This window comes from Cyrtonyx montezumae, unplaced genomic scaffold, assembly GCF_038088225.1.
Source record: "Cyrtonyx montezumae isolate F1298 unplaced genomic scaffold, pur_monq_1.0 scaffold_1, whole genome shotgun sequence".
Taxonomy (NCBI): domain Eukaryota; kingdom Metazoa; phylum Chordata; class Aves; order Galliformes; family Odontophoridae; genus Cyrtonyx; species Cyrtonyx montezumae.
In genome coordinates this window covers 14074390-14094329 of record NW_027071825.1, presented here as the reverse complement: position 1 = coordinate 14094329, position 19940 = coordinate 14074390, and positions in this window count along the sequence as shown.

Below are 19940 nucleotides of genomic sequence, written 5' to 3'. Positions count from 1 at the left end.
TCTGGCACCCAGTAGTAACTGCCCCAGTTGGAGGCCTTTCCTCAAGTACATTTTTAAGAGAAGTATCAAGCATTTTATTTCACCAAAAATTTTGTGGTCTCTTATTTGCATTCTTATTGACAAATTCTCTAGTTGTCTAATTTTTATGCTGTGAATAAAAATCATCTCAAGAGATACCTCAATTTACTGTATTGACTTGTTGGGGCTAGAGAGAAAGCAGCTAGAAGCCTTTTACCCCCATAGCTCTAGAGAGAAGATCGTCATGTTAGCTCTGAATAACCGGGGATAGGGCCAACTCTCTGAGGATAAGCATGACCCATGCTTTCCCATGCCTCAAAGCATGAGGAAAACCAGATCCACTCAGTATGTGAAAGAATATTTGAAAAAAGCACTTGAGAGTGTGAACCATTTCTGAAGAATCTTTGCTGTATGTAATACCTAATGTTAGTGCCTCATTCACAGAGGGAAGGATAATGCACTTCAGCACTGCATTTTATAGGACTGGTATCTGACCAGGAGAAAATTCAGCTGAAATCTAAGTCGAACTCTTGACTCATGATGAGCTGAGTTTCGCATCTGATTAATGCACCTTTTTTTCTCCTACCAGACTATTTTGCTGAGCTCACGTTAAGATTTTCTGCTTCTGCTATTATTTTATTAGTAATGTTATGGGGGGGGGGGGGGGGGAGGTAAATACATTTACTGTGTTGCATGTTTGTAACATAAGGCAATCTCCACCCTGAGGTACTGGCAGTCTAATACAGAAACAGCTACTGTAGAATGTGAGGAATTTGACTTTTTTAGATTGAAAACAACTGCTTTTAAAAAGGCATCTTGCTCAATTTCTAGAGAACTTAAATTGCCAAATTTATTTGGGGAGATTTTAAAATGAAATTGATAAAATTATGCTATGTGACGATGTTTATAATCAGAATCAATATGTTTGATACTATGTTTCGAGGTGAATTTGTAAAGCTACAACTGTCCATGCTGCTCTATAGGGTATTGCAGCGCAGCAGAGATGCTACACTGAGTTCTTTCTCAAAGAACGGCACTGACAAGCAAATGGATGCTGTTTGTAGTATTGAAAGATCATACTGTGAAAAGATATTTGTAAGCAAAGTAAGTGAATAAATTATTACTTAGTATTTATTCAATTATTAAGTACCTCTCAATTAACATTTACTGTTGGAACATTAGTGCTGAAATGCTATATTGGATGGGAGCAATGTGCAATTATGGTTCCCTCATAGTTGTCCCTAAGCTCTTTTCAGAGAATTAGGTCACTGCAGCTCTTTTCACCAACAACTGATTCCCTGAATATCTGTGGATTTATTGTGCCTACCACATAGCTTCTCATTGCCCGGGGCCCCTTCCTAGGCATTAATAACACCTTCCCAGTCTTTTTTGTTTGTTTGTTTGTTTGTTTGTCTGACGGAGAACCACTTCCTTAGGCAGAAGCAAGATGCAACAAAACCTGCAACAGAGAGAGTCCCCAGAGCCTCTGTCTGGGTAGTTCCTGACACCTGGAGGGTAGGACAAGGTCATAGTGACAAAACCATGTTGAGTTTAAACTAGTTTATCCAGCACATGGAGTGATAAAGGACTTGCCCATTTATTTCTAAAAAGCACTACAATATTGGCTGTGCATACTTATCTCCAACAAGAGGCCATTCAACTGAATGGGTAGAAAAAGCTCTGTGCCATCTTTCTCTATAACTGAATCTCATTAGGTTATGCTCTTCTCTGCCTAGATAACAGGCTGTTGATAGAACAGTTGTCTCTGATAAATATAAAGGAATTTCTCTCCTATCTCATTTTCAACTACGTTACCGATATGTTCTTGAAGCTTCTTCTACTTATGTAGCTTCTGATGGCTTTCTGTAATGTCTCTCTGCCTTCTCTTATCTGTTCCACCTTTTCTGTACTTTCTGTCTTTGCTTTTTGTAGCCTGCAAACCTTACTCATTTCCTTAGCTGTATGTATTAAATATAGACAATGGATTTTAAGTTGGTAACTCGTCCACACAAACCTCATTCTCCTGATGAAATATATTCCTAAAGACTAAACTTTGATGTCATAAATCAGCACTTAGCTTTCAGTTAGATTTCTAGTTTTCAAATGTGAGGATCAAAACAGATATTCAGGCTTGTTGAGGGCTATTTCACTGACTTCAGGCTATTCTGTGAGACTACTGGGACACAGCCAATGAGCAAACATAATATTGTGTTATCAAAATGAGAAGCTTTTAATTTTTTTCTAACAGGTTGGAAATTAGTACAACCTGTTCACATCATCATGAATCACCAGTGTAATAGATAAGGTATGTTTGCAATAGTTATTACTGTGAGATCCATACAGCTACTAAACAAACAACTCTAGCCTTTTTTAAAGACAGTGAAATGGAAATTTCAGAGAAGTCATTGATAATACTGTCAGTGGATGAATATTCCAATTATGAAATCCAGACACTCTTTTGGGGAACTATTGTAGGTCTCCCAAACTCTATTCATAGAACTATCTCTCTCAGATGTGTGTATTTGTTCTTTGGTCTTACTAAAGCTTGTGCTCATCAGCAAGGGACCAAAAATCAAATATCCAGTCTCAGAGGTCAGAGCTCTGACATGCAAGCTGTAGTCATATTTGCTTTGTTTCTTCTCTTGTTGATGAAGCTTTGTAGAGTGGATTCCAGTAGAAGGGATTCCAGAACAAGTTGAACAAAAGTGCTTCCTTCAGTCCAGCATAATGTGTGGAGTGGTGAATACAGCAAAGATCAATACAAGATAATGCTCAGTACCTCCTTGAGGGAGAGTTGCAAGAAAGTCTCTGTAGGACTCAACTGTAGGTTGTTCTAAATTAAAAAAAAAAAAAAGGAAGAAGTGACTTTCTGTACTAATGACAAGTAGCTAGTGTTTGGCTTTTCTTTGTTGAGAATTCTGGTTGAAGTTAGGAGCCTTCATATATCGTAATACTGCGCATGAGTAGTTGTTAGTTAAAAGCTGTAATTTCTGTCCCAAAACTGGGTGATTTCGGATAGTTTAGAAGACAAAGAGAGGACTATATCTCTCTCCACTGATATACCATTTCTATTTAGTATCTAGAATTTAGTAGTATCTCAAGGTACTTCTGGATTCTTGCTGTAGGGATGGAATGTTTTGCCCTGAAAATGTTAAGACTCTGATATACTAATTAAGAAATCACAATTCATATTGAATAAACTGGGATGCATTCATCTTGTATTTATCTTATGGAAGGTTTATTGTGATCAGCACATCGGTGCTATTGTTAGAAAGAAAAGCAGGAAGAGCAAAACCATACATAACAAAAAAAAAAATGTTAACATGCAGATTTCTCAGGTTTGTGATTGCGGATCAAAGTTAGCACATCCCAAAGCTTTGGGCCATTGTGTTTCAACTAGCTTTTGAAACACTGGAATTTGTTAAATTCTGCAGGCCTACCTGCACCATTTGCTCACTGGTGTACCTCATATGCTGGCATACTAGAAAAAGATGACTGGAGAGGTGGCCTTCTTTCAGCTTGCAGTTTATTTCTCTTTGCAGTTAGTTACTTTTCTTTATTTCTCTCTTCTGAGCTCTTGGAGTATGAGTTATGCCAATTTGAATTTAGAATATGTGCATCATATTCGGAGACAATGTTTAAGTTACATATAACAAAACAGTTTGCCTAAGTAACTAAATCTTAGTACATGTGCCTAAGTGAGTCCCAAGGGGGTCTAAATTGGTATGATGTGCACAGTGAGAGGTCTGGAAGAGGTAAGCTACCCAATTTAGGATTCCTCCAGGCTTAATTGGCATTCTTCAGTTTACTTAGACTCCCCTCTGTTGTTGGCCCAGCATCTTCTTCATAAGTCAATTTCTATTTCACACTCTAGAAATAAAACAGTGGAAGCGCAGGATTCTGAATGTAATCGGACTTATTATCTGTTTTGATCGTTATTTTGTAGAGATTTGATTGCTATTTATGATCTGTAATAGAGGTCATTATTTTATTACTTGCATTTTGGATATGATTAAGCCACTTAAATGAAATTTTTCAGTTTAAGATAGTAAGAATAATATATTTCTGATTTATTGTAAATAAATTGGAATTTCCACAAATCTGCATGTACTATAATACAAGGACTTTTATTAGTATATACAGATGTGGATTAATAAAATGCAAGCTAAAAATGTTATTTTCATAGAAAAAATATTTTTATTTTAAGACATTATCTCTAATGCTGTGATCTCTTTATTCATGACAGGTTTTTAGAGTAGAAGATATAGTTATTTATTGTACATGTAGCTTTTAAAAGGAAAAGTAAAGCAGTATTACTCAACCAAGCCATGTTTTAAAAATAGATTTAACATTGTTAACATTTACATTGTTAAAATTTATTTTTTCACAGTTGAAGTTCCATCACTTTTATATTTTTTCCTCTGGATTCATATGGGCCGTGTAAGAGACCTAGTAAGCCTTTAATGCTTCAGAGGAACACTGAGCTAGGTCAGAATCATTCCATCTCTAGCTAGCCTGTAAAAAGTGCCTACTAGAGATATTTGCCTCTCATCTTGTTGGAATGAGAATACAGAAGGGAAAGAACAAAGAGGAGGTAGTGTGTGACTTGGGCAGCTCCTTCTTCCAGGAGGCAAGACATGCAGAAGGCTCAGGAGATCACATAGAGCTGAATTGCCATGTAAGGATCATCACCGAAACTAAAACCAGGCAAAAGAATTAGATTCAGAGTATAGTCCTAAACTGAGAGACTCTGAATCTGAGAAAGGATTATGTTTGATTTGCAGATGCATCATATCATGCTAAATAGCTTTATCTTTTCATCCTACAACTCGGCAATGGCTTCTCAAAAATATTTTAACAATATTTTATTCCAGTGATGGTACTCTTGGCAAAACATCTCATGCTTGACTCCAACCATTCCTCCCTGACTCTTCCAAATCTCATATGGACCTAGAAATCCAAAACACAGTGTACAGAAATAGCTTCCTCCTCATATCCCCGAACTTGTCCCAGTATATACAAGTCTTCTTAGCCTATTAAGCCTGCACTGAGTTTGTTCTACAGCAATACATAACTTCTTTTATATTTTGTACCATTTCTTCATTGTTGCTCTCACATAAAAAATATTCATTATAGATTCCCATTACATGTGAAGCACTGAGGCCAAGAACAACTGCACTGTTGATAATATACTTGCTCACCTGCACACCAGGCAAAAATTTCATGAGCTTAGGGAAGATACGTTAAATACAAAGCACATCTGGAGATAGAAAAAAAAATAAATCAAAACGTTCTGCAGAACCTCCCTGAGTGATGAGCCAGCTAGGCAGTAGTAAACCTAAGAGCACAAGGTGCCTCTCACAGAACTATAAAATATCTTATGGACTGCATACATCACTGGTCTGATCCCAAGCAGTGCTCCTGTGTGCAAACTCAGGGTTATGTTAAAGGAACTTCAGCAACGCTGTTCATTCATTCTTTTTCCTGCAAGCATTATACTGTCATCTCTCTTTCCCTGGTTATTCTACCATCTCTCAGAACTTTACACTTGTATGTGCAGTTATTGTACAGGACAGAACAAGAAATGCTAAGAGTTTTAGGCAGTTCTTAGTGGCTTTGAGACACAGCTCAAACACAACCCACCTAGTATTTAGACATCTTTCAACTTCCCACTCAGTGGAAAAAGACTTGTTGGATGCTGCACCTAACATATGACTTTGTGAGCAATGAGTGTGGCATGAAAGCTTGCCAAACATGAACAGAAAGGGTGAGAAGCAGGAGGGGAATGTTCATGATTTTATTTATTTATTTATTTTATCTCACTGAGGACAGTTTTGGCAAGCTCTATTTCTTACTGCTTAAACCTCATGAAGTCTTTTTTTATGCTGATGAAAAGATATGGATCACTTTCCATCGGCAGAAATAAAAAATGTCCTGCTTGGTTATGAACTCTAGGAGCAAAGAGAAACGCAGCAGGAGACGAAGAACAAGAGAGTGTTTTCCATCTGCCACCCCAAGTACTGTAGGGTAATGCTGTTGTATTTGAATTAGCTCCTGTATTTTTCTTATAATGCTTTATTCCTCAGGAGCATCGCCTTCAGTAGTAAGTCTGCTTGCTCTGAATTTTTTCTTAAATAGACTAGTAGGAATCAGAGCTTGCCAGTTCTTTATTGTGTCTGTGACTGAAAGTTGAGAAAGCTACGTGTAATGGTAGGAATTCTGATATATTGCTGTGGAGATTTGTTAGGGAAATCAAGACAGGAGATAGCGTTTTTGTTGTTTTGGGTTTTTTTTCCTTTTTTTTCCTTGCTGTCTTAGGTTCAAGATGGTATTGGTACTGTCACCATCTAGAAAAAGAAATCTTTGGTGAATCTCATTATTATTCTATTCTTTTTTTTTTTTTGTGGCTTGTTTCTGACTGAAAGTGGTTGAACTTGGAATTTTTTGGGTGCCATCTTTCTCTTGTCCTATTTTGAGCTATGGCAACTTTCCTCTGACTGATTTGCCCATCGCTTCTGTGTGTCTGCCATAGTGGGCTCTACATTTCTATGTCAAGTGAGCTTAGTAGACTTATTTATCTTAGTTCACCATCCTAATTCAAAGATTAATTGTATAAATAATAGGTTATTTATTATTTATGGAATCTTCTTATATCTGTTGTATAATCTGAGTAACGTAAACTTCTGTCTACACGGTTTCTGGTCTGAGATTTTGACATCAGTCCTAGTTTATGCAGCAAAATAGTTGGCTGTCTTAAAGAGACATTTTTCCTGGACCTGCCTCAGAAAAAAGCATGCATGGTGAAATTTCATTTTTAAGTTAAACTCCTCACTCTTAGAACAAATTCACTAAAATCAAAGTCTCACTTTTTATAACCACAGTAACAGTTTCTGGATTTTCAAAGTCAATTTCTGTTCTAAGCTGAAGTAATTATGGCATTTGCTATAAACCCCAAGCATTGTAAACTCAGCACAGACTGCTATATCACCATTTTGAAAGTATATCAATCTTCTTTCACTCTAACTTGTTACATACTTTCTTCAGTTGCTTTTCTTTTCCCTCTTTTTCATCTACTGAAATAAATAAGAAAGGGATCTGTTCCAAATTCATAAAAAAGGAGATCACTTTTACCGTGAAATTTAGAATTTAAATGTAAAGAGTAAAGAGTAAAAATTACTAATTTGTACATTTTTTCTTCATTGTCAGTTTTGTTAGAAAGCAGAACACTACTAAGTTAAGGCTGCTGTTAAATGAGACAGTAAGTACTGCTGTCAATGACGTATCATTGGCTGAACTAATCACTGTTAACTGTACTTACTAAATTGACCTTACTCCTGAAAACATATAACCCATGCAATATGGATGCTTCTTTTCATTCAAAACATCTAAGAAGTAGGCAAGGAAAATTTGAATGTTTTTTCTTTAATTATTGGCAGATAATGAAAGAACAAACCAAATTCCTTGATGTTTATAGGATTTGCAGAGAAATCCTTTTTCTTTCTTTCTTTTTTTCTCCATTTTTTGCAAATGTGTGCTCATTCCAGTTCTGCCCAGACCTGAATATGAAATGCCACACTACCACAAGAAAGTCAAAGCATTGCAATATATTTCCAGCACATCCAGCAGGTGAAAGTCTCATGAGACAACTTGCAGTTTCCCAGCTCCAGCTTGTAAACCTTTTAAGTTTACATAATTTCTGTAAGGTGGGGCTATATATTCATGGAATGGTTAGCTCCAATAATAGCCAAATTTTCAGAGTTGCACAGAATATATAGTGTTTGAGCCTTCAGACCCTTACAGGTTCATAATAGAATATTGGTCAAAAACAAATGGTAGAAAGGGCAAGTGACATTTTATTACTTATTTTACTTGGTTCAGAATTCTTTGTTTTAGATGACTAGTGCCACAGTGTGTTATAGCTGTATATTATTGGGTCATTGGCTGGGAAGATGAAGGAAGCTTTGGTGAGCATCACCAAAATTCCACTGCTGTTAAATTTTTATCACTTATGTACTTTTATTTTCTAAATCAGGCTGTTCTGAATATGAGGCACAGCTTCATAAAGCTCAGTAGCTTTAAAGTAAAAGGATATCAAAACTAAAGATCTTCATGCTGAAATATCTCTGATAACATGGTAAAAGAGAAAGGATAATATTGGCAAGGTCACTGTCCATTAGGACGTAAGTGCAATGAACTTGCTGCTTACACTTTGATCATGAATGAAAGATCATTAGAAAACATTTTGACGTTGGACAGCATACACCAGGAGCAACGATATGTATTCTAGCCCCAAAATAGTGTAAAGATGAAACAAATTCATGTGCTACCACATATGACGGGGAACTTCAGGAAGCCTTGAAACATGTAGGACTTGGAAACACAAAAAGACCATTGAATTTACAGAGGACACATTCTTTGAAGCAAACTCATGTATTATTGTTTTCTAAGATAGTTGCTGACCACAGAACAGTGTGATTTGCTGTTACTAATGCATGAAGTTACCCGTGACAACTTATTCCTTCCTGTACTAAAATGTGGCAGAGGACAAAAGGCATTTCTGAGACTGATTTCTCCACCACAGTACCAGTATATTTTAAATAGAAGTGAAGTGCTCTTAATGTGGAAATGAGAGTCCAAAAAAACTTTTAATTTATTTTTATAATAAAAGTCATTTAACAGAATTTTGAATCCATATATTTTTATTTTTGATGTAATGCTTATAATGTAAAAAGGAGCCATTTTATGAAAAGGTTGAAATAAGTAGTTGCTAACAATGAAGTCAATATTTTATTGAAACCTGATGAACTTTCCTAAATAATTTGTTGTTTTGTTTGTTTGTTTTAACAACTTTTTTTAACCTTTTTTCAAGGCTGAAAAGGAGAAAAAAAAGAACTTCACATGTCACAAAAATGAAAAATGATTTCTGTGGCAGCTTCATTTGGTCAGGGAAACTTGTTTGAAGCCATTCATGGCTCCACCTCTCACAAACTTCTTATTATGTACTATAAATTACATATAGCATGTAGCATAAAAATCAAACAGAATTCTTCTCAAACCAGATACAGACTGAGAGTTAATTAAATGAATGCTTGGGGAAAAATCCATGTGAGATAGAGGACTAGGAGTTCCCTGCTGTACCTATTTAATGAAGTCTCATCCATCTGATGGCTCCTGGACCCACTGTTCAACACTTCCACAAAAATGTCATATTCTTTATGGAGGAAAAGTGTGGAAAGTGCCTTACCCACATCAAGTACACCATTTTACAATTCCAATCCAATTAATTAAGCCTCTATTCTTCATGCATGAGTGGCCATCTCTCAGTTACACACCCAAGGCAAAGCTCCAAGGGGGCCAGTCAGTCAGCCAAAAAAAGAAGGTACATTCCCAGCTCTCATTTACTTAAATACATATTTTTTGGTAGAAACAAAATGTTTAAAATGACTTCATATATATTTCTACAGGGCCAGAGCATCAATAACTTATGTTTCAGGAAAATGAGTTTTTATTATTTTTATTTTTAATGCAGAGTCATAATTAAAGCAGGGAGGAGAGGCCAGCCTCCTCTGTGGATGAGAAAATTAGACTCAGTGTAGTGAGATGGGAGGGTAGAAGGAGACTTCTGATGCGTGATTAAATGAGGAGGCAGTATGGTGAGGGCAGATGAGACACAGCACAGTGGGAGTATGGAAAGTGCTGTGAAAGAAATAAATAGAAGACAAGATGTTAAAGTACCATAACCTGACTGCACTCCTAAAGAGTTAAAAATGAACTGATCATGGCAGGAAACCATAAATGGGGGGCAAGAATTGATTCCAGTCCCACCTCCCTAGGTAGGAATGTTGCTCATATCGGATTGAGGGAGAAAAGTAACTATTTTCTTCTTACTGCACAGCATTGCACTGTTCTTTTTAGCATTCAGTTTCTAAGTATGTTTCCTATGGATCATCTGTCATCTGAGTGTTATAAACAATCATGCTATTTTTCTGTGATTATACAGTCTCTCCATTTATGCACTTGTTTGTTTATTTTATTTACACTGACCAGAATCCATGTATTGTCCAGACACCTGAGATTCAGTTCAGATATGCACGTGCCCTGGTTTTCTCTTGTACTGGAATGAAACTACAAATTTCAAATAGTAACATATATAAAATGCTACGTCTGCTACCTTAGTATAATCTGTGTGCCAATGCAGGGTCACAGGCAGAGACAACCTTTTCCAAAGTTAGCAACAGAAGTAGAAAATGTTGCAGCTCGCTCTTGTTATTGCCTGCCCAATGATTATTACTCTGTATGGGAAGAATCATGTTAGCACTGCCCAAAGGCAATGGCTGTCATTGTGAATAGTCAATCATTTTAGTAAAAAAAAACCAAAACCAAACACTCTGGTAGCTGTTCAAGGCTAATAAAAGGAATTTGGGGTGGGGGTTGGAACTGGCAGGCCTTCCTGGTACTATAACACCTGCTCCTACCCTCTTCCCAAGTGCTGTTTTATATGCCAATGTGTACAAAAAGTCAATGCAGATATGTCCTTGACAGGTGATACTGGGCCAGAAGATTGTTTCACTTGTTGCAATTACACCTTGGAACTTTTTTACACTTTTTTGCAGAGGTGAGATTTCCCAAATGAAATTATATTTTCCAACGGATTGCAAATTTGAGGCATTTCACTCATTTACATATCCCTTCAATCTGTCGGCATTGATGCTAGAAGGGAAAAAATCTGAAACAAAAGAGGGAAAGCTGACAAGTCCTAAAATTAAAAAGTTATTGATTAAGCCATTTGACTTGTTCTTTCATTCCAGTATTGTACTTCAGGAAACAAATGTTTAGTTATTTTGGATAAAGGGCTTCATTTTGTGATAATGCCATGAACATATGATATCCTTACAAACCCAGATTTCTCATAGGAAAATGTTAATGAGACTTTTCTATTGAACTAAGATACTGTGGGTTGAATATTGCCCAAACAGTGTTACTGAAGATTTGTGTTCAAGAAAATTCATATCTCATTGTGTTCACCATTTGCCAACATTTGCATGAACAGTTTTTGTTTAGACAGAGCTTGGTTTCTTCCCTAATATGTATTAGTTCATTCAAAACCAGGGAATAGATACAGTATCAGGTGATTTGATAATCAACCACAGTCAAAATTGCAAATAATCAATGTTTTCCTTTGCAAACAACCTAGAAGATCAAAACTGTTCATTAAAAATTCAAGCATACTTACTTTCTGCAAAGACTAGTTTAGGTATTATCCACATACAGAAAAAACAGAAGGATCAATCCATGATTGTCAAATGCAATTATTAAACATAGTGCCAGCATTCAGACTTGGCCCACAAATATTCATTAAAAAGGAAGTCACAGTCTTACTACAATTCCTTTTTAGCAATTGAAAAAGCAGCATGTTGTTTAATAGTTGAAAATATTTATTTTCACTCAAAAGTTTTTTCAAAATACAAAGAAATGTAAGTAACTACGTTTATCTTTGTTTTGATACATTGGCATCTTGAGTCCTTATCAGAGTCAGAATTGGACCTTCTTTGCACATACGGCTTGTAAAAAACATCCATTGCCACCAAGTACATAACCTAAAGTTATTTCAACAACATAAACGCCTTTGAAATTGTGAGAACAAAGTTCATAATCTCTTCCCTAAACTATAGGGTATCATACCAGTAAGCAGTGCACTGAGTTCCTTCTAAATATTAACATTTCAAAATTAGGGCTTTTGGGGAGTTGGAGGAGTTCTTACCTCTGAAAATGCCGTAGTCTTCTTCATAATGACTTTTACCTTGTTTATTAAGGAAATTCATTAGCACTGTGTGGAAAAAAAAACCCTCTAAAATGTGATGCCATCACAGTCAGAGCAGTAAGTCATATCTGAGTCCACAAAGAGCTTGGAACAGTAACATTAAAAGGTGTTCAGATAACTCATGGTAATAATCTGAGAAATTTTAATGACAGCTATTGTAACTGTGCATTACCTCTAAGACAGATAAGAGGGTCTGTAAAATATCAGTGGTCTTACATAAGCTAAATTCAATAATAAAATCATTGATTTCAATAGTCTGCATGTGTTTCACTGCAAGTTCTTGGATTTAGCCACAGCTCCTCTCCATGTCTACACAGATATATTTTTACTTGGCTTCCCTTTGCCCATTTTGACTCCTCTAACAAAGGACATTCTGGTGTTGACCTGAGTGAATAGACATGAACTTTCACAAAATAGGTAAGCAATGCCATTAGAAAGTAATCGGTGTACATAATCTCATTGTGCTCTAAAGCACCCTACCAGCCTCCTCTTGGAGCTGCAGAGTAACGCATAGCATAGCAAAGCTCATGTGAAATTGTAGGTCATAGTTAGAGTTCACAATTGATTTTGAACAAACTCCATTACCCACAGCCCAGATTTCTCACAACCACTATCCTGTCATTTCACAATGTGGAGGTAACTAACCCATTTCTCTCCCATTCTGCTGTAGGAAAGTGTAAAGAAAATGTATTTTTCATATTAATTCCATTCTCAAGAGCAACAGATGTGGATAAGCCCAACTATGGAGCTGAACTGAGATGCTACATTGAAATAGCAAAGAGTTTGGGTGAAATTATAGCTAGGGGCCAATATAAACTTTATGGTTGTTGCCCGTGCACTGAACTGAAATTCTAAATATAAAACACCATGAACTCTGTGACAGTTCAGCTTTGTTTTTCTATGTCTTTCCAGTGAACTCAACACCAGTTTTAAGTTTCTCATGACTTTCAGATTTGGTTATAAACATTTTCACAGTTCTCCTCATGCATGATTTCATTATTTCATTTACTGTGAACTTAGTAATTAATTGTTGGGGTTTTTTTGTAAATGTGTTAGGGATTTCTTGTAAAGCTTTTAGGCTGTGTTTATTTTAAAAGCCCATAAATCTTACCATATTTTTTAAGACAATGGATTACTCAGATTAAGACTTTTAGTAATATGTTGAACTGTGTTGGTGTTTTATTTCTTAACCGTCAAAAAGGCTGCAGCTATTTAGTAGTATTATTTAAGAAACAGCGTACTCAGCAGATTAAACTACTAATTTCCTTTACCTACAGTCATCTAAAACATATTCCTTTCCCTCTTTCTTGCTGATAGCCTTCCACTATTGGCAGAGTTGATGTCATCACTTATCTGCTCCAGAAGAATATAGACCCAGAAAATTAATCAATTAACTGGGGAGAGAAGTCGTATCTATTTTATTGATTTCTCTTAACCAGAATTTTTACATGAAAGAGTGGTTCCTAATATAGAATATTTTTTTTGTATTAGTAGAATTCTGATTGTTAATTCTTCCCCCATCAATTCTTTCCCCTTTCCCATAATAAAATAAGAAAGACAGATTACTGTAAATTTTGGCACAAAAAGGTATTTGCATCATTTTCTTAGAAGTCACATGCTTTGGATTTCCTCTTGTTTATGATATATTGAAAAGTTTTCCAGATGTCTTTAATTATAAAAGTTTTCAGGAAAGCAAAGTAATCCGTAATAAAATTTCCTCTACATTTTTTAAAATAGTCAATAAATTAGTGTACTGTAGCTTATCAAACTGCCACATAATTCTATATTTGACCCTAGTGCAGCAAGGTCTGGCATCTTCTTAGACAGCTGGTTTGGTCAGAGGCAAAACAGGCTTTCCCAGGCATACTTTTGGTTCCTCTTTCAAGAGAAGAGGACTGATTCTGTGACTAATCCTACAGTTTGAGTGCTCATTGGTGAGAATGTCTCCGACTTTCTACACAGATCATACCACCTCTGCTGCACTGGCTTAGAAGAAGTAGCTTTGTGACATGGGCTATGCCAACATTTGTATTCAGGACAGAGAGAGAATATTTTAGCTGCTGGTATGTGATGTGGATACTGTGCTGCATCATGAGGTTTCCATTTATAAATTTAGGGCATTTGCCCAGGTTGCTGTGGTAAAATCTGAAAGAAAAGACAACCACATGAAGATCAGATTATATACATGCGACGTACATTCAGTGACATACATGTGTCATGAGCAGAGAGGAAGGAGGCTTTAATAATAAAAGACAGCACCAGAGGTCAAAGAACTAGAGGATGGACAATATGAATCCTATGAATCCTTTAAAATCTTCCCTGAATCCTCCCCCTGTACTAAGAGAACTGATTGTTCATCCTAATGACACACCTGGTGAAGAAACTTGCTGTATGCCTGTGTTTCTGTCAGATGTTAAGGTAGGTAAAGCCACAGGAAACAAAAACCATATTTGCCATTTCTGTGACTGGTTTTTCAAGGGATGTGTGTGGGAGTCTTCCTTAAAAACTTGTTACTAAAGAAGTTAGGATCTAAAAGAAAAATATGACTATGAAAATGTCTCAGTGAAATAGCAGTTCAGCATTGACTCAAATTTGCTCATTTTGCTGGATCATGGGTTTAGGTTCTTGCAAGAGTCTTCATGTTTGTCCTCCCAGGAGACAATACTCTGGTATCTCCCTGGGAAGTAAGGACTGTGGACATGCATGGTCTGAAGGCCAGTGGTACAAAAAAAGGAGTGTGTGTGTGTGTGTCTGTTACTACCCAGATATGTGGTTTTGTGGCACTCCAAAATGGATCTGAGATAGTAGGACAAACTGTATGGTATTTGGATCTCTGACAGAGTGGGTATATGGTTACCATAATGGACTAGATTCACCTGTCTTTTCCGAATCAGTAATGTTTCAGAGGAGTAAAGGGAAAGAATCAAACCAAAAAGAGCTTGGTATGATATTTTGTGGGAATTTTTTTCTTTTCCAGAGGGACCAAATGCATCAAAACTTGTAATAGAAGTGAATTGCTGTTAACAGAGTTACCCACGTTCTCAGGTGGTTTAAGTATTCTCTGAATGGTAAAAAAGAGTTCTGTTGGCTTATACTGATCTCAAGACACTTGCCTTTTCTCACTAATTTGCCCTGTGTAGTGTTTCATCAGCTAGGTTTGTAAAGAGGAGTTAACAGACACACTGAAATCTAAGCTTTTTTTTCTTTTTTAATAGTAGGATAAATTGAAAGGTTTTACCCTACTTGCATTTATTGCAGAAGCAACACAGAATAGAATTTGGACTCAATTTACTGTTCCTGTCACCAAACAGGAGACAACACTAAGAAACAGATAGAAGGCATACAAACATCCCTTCTGTGACTTTCAAGAACACTGTGGGTAGCCTTTAGATATTTTAGGTAAAGGTAAATTACACAGAAATTTAGAGCTACCCAGAGTAAGATGGTTGCTGGACATGCGAAGGGTGGAGGGAACTGCTGACCTCACTATAGCAGCCAGCATGGCTGAAAGCTATGAAGATATTTTGAAGGGGGCTAATGCAGCCACCCCTCTACACCTTCCTGCAGCCACGTTTGTGGGAGTGCAGTTAGGTACCTGCTCCTCAGCCAACTAGTGCGAATAGGGCTGCAGAGGAACTTGTGGGATATTTGCTGGTTGTATCATCCATCAGGGAATATTTATTTGTTCATTAATTTATTTTATGGAGATTGTAACTGCTACAAAGTGCAGTTCTTCACTGATCATTCTTTCTTCAGAGTTTACAGTCCATGACTTGGTGGGAAGTGCAACACTATAGTCTGCCTCCTGCTCTTGGAGCGAGCAATATACTGCGAGTTAATGCACCTTCGTAGAGACTTTATTCAACTTTTTTTTTTTAATTTAGAATTTTTTGAAATGAATAAATAGGTCTTTTGATATCTCCTTTGCAGTGAGCTAGAAAAGGAATTGCATAAGGAGAATACCCACACAAAATTGGAATAACAGAATGCCAATATTCTATTTTCACTTTGCTACATTGAATTTCTGTTAAATAAGAGGAAAACAAATAAAAGGCAGAAGCAGCATCCAGTCACAGAAACTGTCCGTGGGTGCAGTTGGGAGGATGGAACTAGGGAAGCCAAAGCCCATGGGGTGTTGGTCTGGGTGAGTGATGTCAAGGACAGCAAGGACTCCTGCAGCTATAGCAGCAGCACGAGGAAGGCCAGGGAAAACATGGGCCCGCTGCTGCTAATAGCTGTGAAGACAGACTCTTCTCAGTGGCACCCAGTCAGAGGAGAAGTGACAAGATAATTCCACTTAAATGTATGACATGTTTATTTATTTGTTTATTTTATTGTAAGGGTAATTGAACATGGGAACAAATTGCTTAGAATTGTTGTGGAGTTCCTGTCCTTGGAGGTATACAGAACAGGTCTGAAGATGGCACTGAGCAACAAGGTCTAGCTGACTGTCCTTGCAGTAGAGGTTTGGCCTAGGTGGTCTCCAGAGGTGCCTTCCAGCCTCAAATATTCTACAAAGCTGTGAAATTCTATTGTTTGCAATTAAAACCAATAGCTGTGCTTGCAATCTGAACTAAATTAATGTCTGTAAATCAATTAAATATTCATTAACAAACCTCTTGTCAACTTAATTTAACCTAAACCTAAGTGTTCTAAAAAAGCTTTTATCAATCAGAGGCTAGCAGAAATGTGTGTAGCTTGCAAATCCAATGAAATAATCTATTTTTTTCTTTTAAACAAATAAATAACCTTTTCTGTAAGTGAAACTGTGAAACTGTCTGGAAGGAAAAGTGTAATTTGCTTTATTGCTTTTTATTGTTTTCACCAAGAGAAACAACAAAAGTAAATGAAGGTCAGAAGTAGTACTAAGTAAATTAAATTAAAAATATGAATTTGTTATAGCAGCAAAACTTTTAGTAATAATAGAGAGAAGAAATTAGAGCATTTACTGTTACCCTTATTGCATTGATATGAGCCCTTTTGAGCTCATTTGAGCTTTCTGTAGCTCTTTTCATCAATTTTTTCTGGCCCAAATCAAGTACCTCATGGTTGTAAATATTTTAAGATGCAAGTTACTAAAATTTGTAAGAGACTATAGGAGGTAGAGCAGTGTAAATCACACTGAGAAAGTAAGTGTAGCCCACTGCTGTCATTGACTCCAGGAGGAGGGGTGCATGTGCGTGCTGAAAAAGCTGAAGGCTGAGTTAAAGCAGATCAGGTCTGCTTTATTTTACACCTTCCTGTTGGCTATTTTGATCAGAATTCTGCATGATCTTTAAGTTCAGTTGTGTTCTTGGGATGCTAACCTGCGTATGTTGCTTTTGCCACTTACTTTCACAAATAGCCAACATGTTACTCACTCTTCTTTGTGCTCTGTCTGTAACTGCAGCCACTGACCGTAAGCTGCATGAGGTTGACTGTTACTCGTGGGAAACTATATGCCTGTTTTGCCACCCTTTGATCTGATTGGGCTTGCTTTGAATAGCACATTATGAGCTTCAGATTGAATTAATGTATGTTGAGTTGAGTAGTGGTACTACATGAGAAAATAATGTCCACCAGGCACCTCTCTGACTAGATGTGGCTTGCTGACTGTTTTTCAAATCTCAAATTAAAATAGAAGAATTTGTGACCCTCTCAATTTTTTCAAACAGTGGATAGGGGTTCAAGGCTATTCCTTCTGTTGTAGGCCTTCCTATCCATTCTTGTTACGTATGGGCAATAGATATTCCCTCATATTCATGGTACGTGAACTTCTCCCTCCTTTCTTTGGCAATAATTCTGATACTTGGCAGCCAAAAAAACCAAAACAAAACAAAGAAACAAAAACCACCTCTTTTCTTGCCCTTCTTATTATAAGTGAATTTCCAGCACATAAACAGATTCTTTTTGAACTACTTTAGTATGCACAGTTTTATCTTATTTATTTTGTCTTTCATCCAACTCCATTTGGAAACAACTCACAGTCAAAGATTTATTTAAAACTTTTAAGTTCCCTTCTAATGCAAATTCTGATTCAGTCTGTAGTAGTGCAAGATGTTGTAACCCAGTAATACTGTTTTCTTTATTTTAACTCTTAAATGTTTCACTTCTTCTTTCCCTTGCAGGGTATGTGAGAAAAGTAGTTGCCTCTGCTGCTTAACGCATTGCAAATCAAACATTTTGGAATTTTGAATTCCAGACCAGCTGGTGGTTCCTAGATTTCAGGCTCTGAATATGAGTTCACCACTTTGAAATGAATCACTAGGAACAATGTTTCTGTTGGTCTTTTTTTTTTTTTTTTTCTGGCTGGAAGGTTTTCCCAATTTTTCAGATGCAAACCCTGAAAAAACATTCTCATTAATGTTCTAAATGCAGAGAAAAATCTTTTTAGTATTTTTAGTATTTTTTCCCTGTTTCTTTACAGTCCTTTCCCTCTTTCAATTGTCTTTCAGTCCAGCAAAGACATATGCTGTCCTTGCATATAACTAGCCTTGTTCTTATTTGTTAAGTGATTTCATCAAAATTAAAAACAACATGGTGGTGTTTTGTACACTAAATAGACTGAAACTCTCGAGAAGCACTTTATACCTTCTATTACAACAGCCAGTGGGGCACAGGTTCCACTTCTAATCCACTGGCTGTGGACAGTTTTAATCAAGATAGTGGATAATGTCCCAGTTCTCAGTTTGGGTTTTAGTATATGTCCCTTCCTAAAATCATGTTGACTCCAAAAACAGGAACAATGAAGATGTGTAAAGAACTGGGATACATTATTTGATTTGGTCATTTAGCACACAGCTGGCTCTTCGTTCATAGTTTCATATTGATGCTAATTGGTTTGATTCTTTGAGCTGAGGTTTTTATTCTCTGTTATGCAGTCTATACCATCTGAATATTACAGTACTATACTCCACTATCCAGATCTTACTGTTGATGTAGTAATGAGCTTCAGGCCATTATCTTATACATAAAGTCAGAATTGTTGATTCCAACATGGATCACTTCACATTTCCAAACATGAAATTTCATCAATAATTTTGTCACAGAATAATGTTGGCTAGTGCTGGAAGACGAAGTCCCAGGCAGGAGGGGGAAAAGAAGGCATTGGAGACAGGTTCTAGAAGGTGGAAACCTAATGTACTTATGCACTGTGCAGCTTTAATAATTGATAGAAGTAGTTAAAACATAGCTCTTGAATGACTGTGCAGGGTGCTGAAGAATATTTTTCCCCAGTTGGGCCCCTCGCCATATGTACAGTATTATTACTGTAACTGTATTGTACCGTATAAACGAATGATTTATATAGTGATTTATCCACTCTACCATGACTGTGTGACCAATCTCTATTACTAGATCATATTCAAACCTTTACAATAGCAATATATGCAACTTTGTATTCCAGAGCATTACCTGCTCTTTATGCAATAAGACCCAATAGGGTGTACATTATTGGCCACTAGAGCGTGTCTCCGTGTGCTCATTAAGCTCAAGTGTGGAGACAAAACGCTGGGGCTGCGTCAATGAAGAGGCAGGCTAGATGTGTAGTCCCAAAATTATTTTCATGGGCTAAGAATGAAATTTTTTAATTTTTACAATGAATCAAAAAACAGTTTACTTTCAAGTTATTACTTCAGTAATAACTCAGTCAGTTCATAGATAAAGAAAAATAGTAGATGATTGAAAAAAGCATTCAAGTGACAGTGCTCTTTCATGCAGATTTTAACTAATAGCTCAAATACTTTTGTCTGATGATGCTGTGGTTGTGGGTTTTTTCTGCCATTGTGGCAGATGCTGCTATGAGATTCTTTTTCTTTTACTTCTGAGTTATTTTTCCTCTCAAACTGACTCTTGTAGCAACTGGGTCACTTTGATCTTTGGTTTTATGACAGAAAAGCTGTGGGGCACCAAGCAATGCTTGGAAGTAGTGTTTTTAAGTGATCAGGAGATTAAAATTAAAGCTGTCATTCTCTATGACCTACCTGAAGTTCTTGAGCATTCATAGGTAAAGTGTGTTTGGACCGTACAGTGTGGCCAGCAGGGCAAGGGAAGTGGTTGCCTCTTGAACATGGAACTGATGAGAGCATACTTCAAATGCTGCATTCACTTTGAGCATCTCTCT